This window comes from Cydia fagiglandana, chromosome 1 (assembly GCF_963556715.1).
Source record: "Cydia fagiglandana chromosome 1, ilCydFagi1.1, whole genome shotgun sequence".
In the NCBI taxonomy this organism is placed as follows: domain Eukaryota; kingdom Metazoa; phylum Arthropoda; class Insecta; order Lepidoptera; family Tortricidae; genus Cydia; species Cydia fagiglandana.
Window position 1 is genome coordinate 10,355,441 of NC_085932.1, and position 9,822 is coordinate 10,365,262.

Below are 9,822 nucleotides of genomic sequence, written 5' to 3' on the forward strand. Positions count from 1 at the left end.
AAAAAACTTTAAGCTAGCTCTCAATTTAACATTTTTTTTAAACATTATTTTTAATTTGACCTTACAATTACTCGTAAGTAGGTAAGACCGTTAAATATTTAAAATGATTATCTTATCAGAAAATTATCACCAATTACTCTAAGAAAACTACTACTCTAAGTAATCCGGCACTGTTAACAATGTATTTTTTATGTAAAACGTGAGTGAAATCTCTTTAAAAAATCCGTAGGGGTCGGATCAAAAACTGTAATTAAGTCCGACTCGCGCTTGACTGTACATTTCTAATAGGTTTTCCTGTCATCTATAGGTATAGACCTATTTTATGTATTTTTTTCAAAATTTTAGACCCAGTAGTTTTGGAGATAAGGGGGGAAATGGTAATTTTTTGCCTATTTTCTTGAATAACTTCTAAACTGTTTATTCGAAAATTATAAAAAATATATATTTGAGATCATTACAATAAGCTCTTTCATTTGATATGTAACATGATATAGTTTGAAAAATTTAATTTTTTCATTTTTTCATTTACCCCCCAAAAGTGGCCCCCATGTTTAAAATTCATTTGTTTACGTTAGGGGTCATCCATTAATTACGTCACACCAATTTCTAGGTTTTTTGACCCCTCCCCCCCTTGTCACACCTGGTCACATTTGGCAAACCCCTCCCCCCCTAGTGTGACGTCACATTTTTTCTACGAAATTGCCAAATCGAATTAAGTAAGTACCTAAGTATTATTAATATTTTATCAAAATATTTTTGACGATATAAATATTAGTAATTTTATAACCCAAAACTGCTTAGGAAAGAAAATTAAACGATTAAAAACTATTTTCGTTTTAAAAACTTGTTATTTAAATGTACAGCGAACTAAATAATTTAAATAAATTTTCGGTTACTGATGAAAGTGATGAAGTTAAAGTGACGTCACAAAGTTTGTGTCTCCCCCCTCCCCCATGTCACAATATGTCACATTTTCTTGACCCCTCCCTCCCCCTAAACGTGTGACGTAATTAATGGATGACCCCTTACATGTCCGTATTTGGGTCACAGATTTACATATGTGTACCAAATTTCAATTTGATTGGTCCAGTAGTTCCGGAGAAAATCAGCTGTGACAGACGGACAGACAGACAGACAGACGCACGAGTGATCCTATAAGGGTTCCGTGTTTTCCTTTTGAGGTACGGAACCCTAAAAAGTAACAAATGTTGCCACTTTTTAACTATCGCGTCTTGTATTTATGTACAAATAAGTAAATAAAAGTACTTTTTTAAATAGTAGGAGTAAAATTACTAATGAATAAATTATCTTAGCGTGATTATTTATCAAAATGAAGTGGCAACATTGTCTTACTTTTTTTGGTCTTGAATTACGTTTTGCAGTATAGATGGCGATCACAACGCAATAGCGAATGGTGACAATCAAGTGACAATTGTGAATGGTCGCAATAGTGACATCTAGTGATCATCTACCTGCAATCGTTATCTGAGGGGGCGAGGGCCTACCGCGAACCAGGAAATTTGAAATTATTTTATCTTTCGACCCTTGATCATTTGAACGATAGAGAGGCCGATAAAGAAATTTCGATTTTTGTGTTTCCCGGTAAGCCCTTTGCTGTTTTTTTCTTACAAATCACTACAAAATATACTTCTATTGTGTTACCGTTTAAGGGTGTTTATTAAGCTCCCTCCAGACTATGCGCGTGAATCGCGGGCGAAGCCGCGAACGCGAGTGTGGAGTCGATTTCGCAGGTCTGCGTTCAGGACTCCACACTCGCGTTCGCGGCTTTGCGCCGCGATTCGCGTACGAGTGAGGAGGAGGCTTTAGATGCAATTTACCCCGGCTACTCACGTAACGATAAATCGTTGCGATAAAACTGTGCAGTCCGACTGTGCAGATAAATCGAACCGTGTGTATGACAAATCGTTACGATAATCGACATACACACGGTTCGATTTCTCTGCACAGTCGGACTGCACAGTTTTATCGCAACGATTTATCGTTACGTGAGTAGCCGGGGTTAGATGGATAGATATTAAGCGCCCTCCAGACTATGCGCGTGAATCGCGGGCGAAGCCGCGAACGCGAGTGTGGAGTCTAGTTCGCTGATATGCGAAATCGACTCCAGACTCGCGTTCGCGGCTTCGCGCCGCGATTCGCGCACGAGTGTGGAGCGGGCTTTATACTCGTTATTGGCACACCTGAATTCTGAAACTATGGAAGGTAGAGATGAGGAAAACAATCTTCATGTATTAAAAAGTGTCCCTCAAAAACATTAAATAGGCCGCGCCGCGGCGCCACTGTGCATCGCGAACCAATTTTTGACGGTCTTTTAGCCTTGTCGGTAGTGACCCCGCTTATGAAGCAGGAGGTCCCGGGTTCGAATCCCGATAAGAGTATTTATTAGCTTTTTATTATTTGTATTTGTAGGTATTTAATACTAATATATAAATTAATATTGATATACATATGTAAGTTGAAAAAGATAGAGAACAGAAATTGTGATGACCAGCATCACTGGAGGAGGCCTTCACCCTCACAGGAGGGGTTGTTGCAGAATAAATTACAAGAAAAAAATATAATTACTTACTACTTATTACATAACCAAGCATAATAGAACATTGATTTGAGGAATATTAAATATTATTGTAATACTAAACCTAATGTAAATTTAAGTTTATAATATTGTGTTTGTTTTACCGGCGAGAAATAAAAGGCTCTTTTTTGTTTTTCGTTTTTAATATTAATATAAAAGTAAAATATAAAAACACTTACAAAACAAAAAAAAAACACCCGAACACATTTTTATATATGTATAATGTAGTGGCGGATTTGCAGTCTTTGCCGCCCTAGGCCCCAGGCCCTGTAGCCGCCCCTTTCTCAGCACCCATCATATTGACTACATTTTGAGTTATTTCTTGTTAACATCAGCGAATGTTTTGTCACAATTTGCCTGCATCTGACCCTTGATCCAGTCTCTAGGTGTTGGTCGAGACTCTTCGCTATGAGACCGTCCGCTGAGACGACTATCGCAACAATGATCGTCGAGTCAACATCCCACATGGCGGTAATCTCGTAATTGAGTTGGAAATCAAAACCTGAGTGTGCGCGCTGCGCGGTAGTTTTCAGCGAATGCGAGTTCTTAGTTCGGGGCGAACTATTAGTAATTAAGACAATAACTTGGCATTTTTCCTATTCATTTTAGTTTTGGTTTTGGCTGCGGCGTAACGTTTATTTTTATATTTTGCCAGAAAGTGGGCTCGCATAACTACGTACATATCGATAACATTTTTTAATATATGTTTGAAATGGTCGACACATCCAACTTTTATCAATGCTCCTTTTAGTCATTCTTGCGTAATTTCACTGATCGTCTCCATATTGGTTAAAGCTTTGCTTATTACTCTTAACATACATTTCTCTATCATTTTGGTCAGATTTAATAGATCGTCACTAGCATAAATTAACCCGCCGTATAAATCCATTTTATCGATTACGTCGTTTCTCACTAACAGTTTTCCCTCATTAGGACTCATTTGTATGAGTTTTAAACAATTATTGCATTTTACGATTTTTCGCAATTTGCGGACGATGTACCCAGCAATGTAAGACTGAACCGCGTCACTGGTTTATAGCCTCGTTGTAATCATGGTCTTCATAACCATGAATCAATGGTTACCAGATCCTTCGCTCCTAGTAAGTTCTTCAGCAAATCCTTGCCGGAAACATTACAACCGGGCGTATTAGGGAAAAACGAGACGCGAATCGGTAAACTTGTGCAAACATTTTGGGATCAGGGTGATCGTTTCCTCCACACGAATATCTCATGACGGAAAAAAATCCGAGACGACTATCGCAACAATGATCGTCGAGTCAACATCCCACGTGGCGGTAATCTCGTATATAAAGTATTAGTAGGTATCACTAGTGAGATTGAGTTGGAAATCAAAACCTGAGTGTGCGCAGTAGTTTTCAGCGAATACGAGTTCTTAGTTCGGGGCGAACTACTAGTAATTAAGACAATAACTTGGCATTTTTCCTGTTCATTTTAGTTTTGGTTTTGGCTGCGTCGTAACGTTTATTTTCATATTTTGCCAGAAAGTGGGCTCGCATAACTACGTACATATCGATAATTTTTTTTGATACTTGTTTGGAATGGTCGGCACATCCAACTTTTATCAATGTTTCTTTTTGTAATTCTTGCGTAATTTCACTGATCGTCTCCATATTGGTTAAAGCTTTGCTTATTGCTCTTAACACACATTTCTCTATCATTTTGGTCAGATTGAATAGATCGTCACTAGCATAAATTAACCCGCCGTATAAATCCATTTTATCGATTACGTCGTTTCTCATTAACATTTTTCCCTCATTGGGACTCATTTGTATGAGTTTCAAACAATTATTGCATTTTACGATTTTTCGCAATTTGCGGACGATGTACCCAGCAATGTAAGACTGCACCGCGTCACTGGTGACAGCCTCGTTGTAGTCATGGTCTTCATAACCATCAATCAATGGTTCACCATTATCTAGTATATGGTCGAGGCTTTCCAGCCATGCTTGCTTAGCCTCGTTTGAACCAGTTACCATATCCTTTGCTCCTAGTAAGTTCTTCAGCAAATCTTTGCCGGAAACGTTACAACCTTTCGGAGGGCGTATTAGGGAAAAACAAGACGCCAATCGGTAAACTTGTGCAAACATTTTGGGATCAGGGTGATCGTTTCCTCCACACGAATATCTCATGACGGAGAAAAATCTCTGAAAACAAGTCAAAATTATTATTCAATAAAAAATATAGGACCTCGGGTCTCAAACTATCTCCATAATTTTATCTAAATTGGTTCAGCGGTTTAAGCGTGAAGAGGTAACAGACACACTTTTGCATTTATAATAGTACTAATATTTGTATGGCTATGTTCGTTTTTTTAGCATTAGAAAGAAGGTAAGCGATAAAAAACGTCCACAGCCCAAAGTTACGCCTCATTTCAAAAGAATTAAACCCAAAAACACCAGGCAGAAATATATTGATGGGTACATTAAGTATATGGACTAGGTAGGAACTGTATCCTAAAAAAATATGTGCCACCTGTCATGCTTAACGGAGCTCTCTTAGACAGAGTACAGAGTTTCAAGTACCTACTGCATATTGTTACTGCGGACCTCAAGGATGATGTGGATATGGAGCGGGAGCGGAGGGCGTTGTGCGTAAGGGCGAACATGTTGGCTCGCAGGTTTGGTATTCTTGCATCTGCACTTCATTTTATCGGTAATATCGGTCATTATCGGCGGTTGAATTCGGCGAGCCAAATTGGTATTTGCATCCGCACTTCGATCCTGATTCGATCGGGCAATTGAATCAGATTGGCGAAAAATTTACTAATCTGGATACGCCTTAAGGGACTTCGAAATTATTTCGAAAAATATGTATGAAAACTTCTTGCTCAAGTTTCTTTTTGTATTATTTTACGTCTTCAATTATACAAATACAGTATATTATAGCGTCGCCTAGTACCCATAGTACAACTTTTGCTTAGTTTGGGGCTAGGTTGACCTGTGTAAAGGCCAGTACACAATGGGCCAGCGTGGGCCAGTCTGGGGGACGCATTTATGCGTTAGAGGGAGCAAGTGATATTGCTACCTCATTCTACCGCATGGCAGCGTCCCTTGGCCTGGCCGGCGCTGGCCCATTATGTACAGGGGCCTTTAGATGTTCCCTATTATTTATTTATTTAATATGTTTTTGATAAAAAGCCGTAACAGACTACCGCACCATACCGCGACTTTAGTGCGGTGCGACGCACGTATCGATAGTCGTAAGGTGGTCGCCGTACGTGCGTTAAGAGCCCCCTCCAGACTATGCGCGTGAATCGCGGGCGAAGCCGCGAACGCGAGTGTGGAGTCCAGAACGCAGACCTGCGAAATCGACTCCACACTCGCGTTCGCGGCTTCGCCCGCGATTCACGCGCATAGTCTGGAGGGGGCTAAGGATGTAGCTATAATTTGGAGCGTGAAAGAGATATTTTAACCGCACCATCAAGGTCGTGGCGCGGTGCGGTAGTCTGTTACGGCTTTAATGCCGGCTACATACGTAACGATAAATCGTTGCGATAAAACTGTGCAGTCCGATTGTCGATTATCGTAACGATTTGTCATACACACGGTTCGATTTATCTGCACAGTCGGACTGCACAGTCTTATCGCAACGATTTATCGTACGTATGTAGCCGGCATAAGACTTACCGTCCTCTTCAGACGCTTGCATTTATGTACAAGATTTGAAGCGCGCCGTTTTGCTTCTGCCATTTTTTGTAATAGAGTTGAAGTGGAATTACGGTTCTGCAAACGATTTCGTAATATTCGACAAGATTTACATCTTGGGTACTGTTGATTTCTTTCGTAAGTATCATCACCAATAATCACACCTTTACAAAATCTGAAAATTGATGTAATTATATATTAGATAAATTCGTTTTTATCTTTTATTATTCTCCTGTACCATTGTTTATGTATAAATAGTGCTTTAATCTACAGGTACCTACATAATAAGGGTTCTTAAAATACACATAAAAGTCGAGTTTTAATAGGATAGGTTCAAGAATTAAGACCTATTTAATGTACCGTTACATACAATATTTTGAATGACAAAAATGTTAAATAAAATCAAAGTTAGGCTTACGAGTTATCCTTTTATTTTAAATACAACTGTTACATTATGGTATATATATTCATAAGACAACTGCAAACAGTTGTATTATCGCCTACACCCATAGTACAAGCTTTGGGGCTAGGTTCCTCGTATTCGAAATGAAAAGTAGAGTGTTTAACTCGGGTGAATGGCATCATTTTAGCCTCGGACTATACTCTCACTGCGTTCATCCCTTGGTTAACAATCTACCAAAACTTACTTATTGTCGTCAATCTGAGTACCAACGCACAAAGGCCATCTTTCAACCGATTTTAAGTAATCGTAGGTGTTGTCATATGAATTAATTTTCTCCTTTAGTGGCAATTGTTCATTATTGGGAAAAATTACCTGCAATTAAATAGCAATTATGTTTCGTTACAAATTCAAATCATGCCAACCGAATTTTATTGTTACATTAATAAACACTTACAGTGACAGTTAGATCATCGTTTAAACGTATATGATGTTTAATCTTCTGAGTTTTTGGATCCATTCGCATAAATACCAGCCCATTAGGATTTTCTGCATGTAGCCAAAAAGGCGGCAACAACGAAAATGCCCGAAACTTACTTTTAAAATTCTCTATTGGATTTATTGTTACATTAGTATCCTGATATTGACTAAACAATGGTTCCGCAAAGTCCTGTTGTATCATTTCATAATCCATTAAATTATTAGAATCATTTTGATCTTCTGATAATTCCTGTTGCTCGGCATTGATTTGTTGTTGCTGCTCGTCCTTAGGTTGATTGGGGTATGGTTCGAAAGATTCCTCTATGTGAATAGTATTGGCTTGGAGTTCATGTTCGGGAATGGGAATAAACTGATACTCAATCGTGGGCACAGCTTCTTCCTTAAGCGTTTTTCTTTGTGTAGGAATATATTTGAGCTCTCCTTTAATAGTTAACTTTTCGTACATATTTATATTTTCTTCTTTAAAATGAAGATGGCAAATATAATCATTTGCTTTTAATGCAATTCCTAACGACTTTTTCCAACTTTCTAACCGTGCCGGAGTCTGAGAATTAATAGAAAAATGAAGAATTGTTGAAGTGAAATTGTGAATTTTATAAGAAAAATATAAAAATCACAATATAATATTTTATTAAATAACTAGCGACCGGCTTCGCACTATAGTTCGTTTTTTTTAGCATTAGAAATTAGGTAAACAATCTTGATGTGTCTTTTAATTGAAAAACACATTTTAAAAATAAGTTACGGCAAATATGTAACAATTATGAATCTAATACGATCATTTATATTCTTCTGCTTTCATCAGTAATAGTTTTTGAATTTTAAAAAGCGTTTTTCAATTAAAAGACATGTCAAAATCGCTTACCTTCTTGCAAGTTCTTTCTAATGCTAAAAAAAACGAACTATAGTCAACAAATTATATACGTAAACCTTCCTCAAGAATCACTCTATTGATAGGTGAAAACCGCATGAAAATCGAACTGAAACCGTCCAGTAGTTTGTTTATCGCAAAGATACATTCAAACCCACGAACAGACAGTCGCGGCGGAGGACTTTGTTTTATAAGGTGTAGTGAAAATTACATACTTACCGTTGGTTGGAAAAAAGATACGGATTTCGTAACATTTTTCTGTTTTTTCCTCTTACGCCCACTTTGGCAACTGTTTACGATGCAAACTTTTCCCATTTTTACTATAGAAAATATATCTTATAGCGGTGGATTTGCCCTAAAGCCCCACATTCACACTCCTACCTTGTAGGCCGCCTCGTAGTCGATAATACGATAATACGAGCCGTCCTACCGTTTAGCCGTTTGTAGGACGGCTCGTAGTCCGCAACCCCCATACACAATCCTACCCAACGAGGCGGACTACGAGGCGGCCTACAAGGTAGGAGTGTGAATGTGGGGCTTAAGGCCTGGTAAGCCCAGGCCCGAGGTGGCTAGATAACAGAGGTGGCAGTCTATATGATGCGTACTGAGACAGGGGCGGCTAGTTTTACTGCACAAGGAAATCCTAAATTAAATAAATCACTTTATGAAAATTTTTAATAAAATTTCAAAAAACTGACAGCGCACTTCACTCAGTCAATAAGGTCTAAATTCATGTTAGTTCCCGGTACTACCTACTAGCGCCACCGGAGAGATTTCGAACTATTCTTTAAGCTGACAGCTGGACACTTTTACAACCGTCTTAGAGTCTGTGCGGAAAGAGAAGAGTCGTGGCAGAAACGGGAACTAACATTTTAAATTTTATATGGCAATCAAACCTTTGACACCTGTCTTGTAAAAAGTAAACAAACTTCTGTCAATGTATATTTTTATTAACAAAAACCGCAAGTTTTATGTATAAAAAATTTTCAAAGCACGATAAAACCGTAAAATTATATTTAACATTGTTCGGTTTTGTCAGCGGGAAGAAAACGGCTAAAAGCCGACTATCGACTTACAAAAAGTCGCGGAACGTGTTTCCGCTATTCGCGGGTATTGATGTTGTATTTAATATTAAATAATTACCTATTTAATAAGCCTCCCTAAGTAACTTGTCTCCGGTACATAATCGGTAAGTATATTCATTCAAAATATATTAATTTTCATAAATATGCAGGTCATTCATGATCTTTAAAATAACTGACAAATAGTCTTGATACTTGCCATTTTATGCATATTTATATGTAATTTCTTTTTCAGGATTGTGTAAAAGTACCTACGGTATCTCGAATAAAAGACCGCTAAGTAGGTGATATGCAAGAATTCGTAATCTACGTGCCGGATTCAAGCACATCCAGTTCAGATGAAAATAGTTCTATGAGTGTCCCTGGTTGTTTTGAAGCTAGCGCAAACATAAGTGACATTGAATATTTTAATTCAGACTTCGATAACAAAGAATAAAACTTTTTCTAATAAAATATTTCTTTATTTGTAGGTTCTGTTAGTTACGAAATTATATTTCATATTTAGCAGTGACTTTTCGGCGAAGTAAAATATCGTGAGATGAGAGAACCGGACATATCCCAATAAGGCCTACCTACTTATGCACTATTTTTATTCATATTTATTAAAGATGGTCAAGCAAATCTTGTCAGTAGAAAAAGGCGCGAAATTCAAATTTTCTATGAGACGATATCCCTTCGCGCATACAATTTTCAAATTTGCCGCCTTT

At 37.9% G+C, this 9,822-nt stretch overlaps 1 protein-coding gene and 1 long non-coding RNA gene across 2 annotated transcripts in view; one reads left to right on the forward strand and one right to left on the reverse strand.

Moving 5' to 3' along the window:
- Window positions 1–9,822, forward strand: part of LOC134663736 (protein retinal degeneration B) — a 427,614-nt gene that overhangs the window by 58,974 nt on the left and 358,818 nt on the right. The gene's annotated exons all lie outside the window — the stretch shown is intronic.
- On the reverse strand, window positions 6,134–7,526 carry LOC134670645 (uncharacterized). Its single transcript, XR_010099103.1, has 3 exons — window positions 7,119–7,526; window positions 6,909–7,036; window positions 6,134–6,436 (listed from the first exon to the last, which is right to left on the reverse strand). It is a non-coding gene; the product is annotated as an uncharacterized LOC134670645 (long non-coding RNA).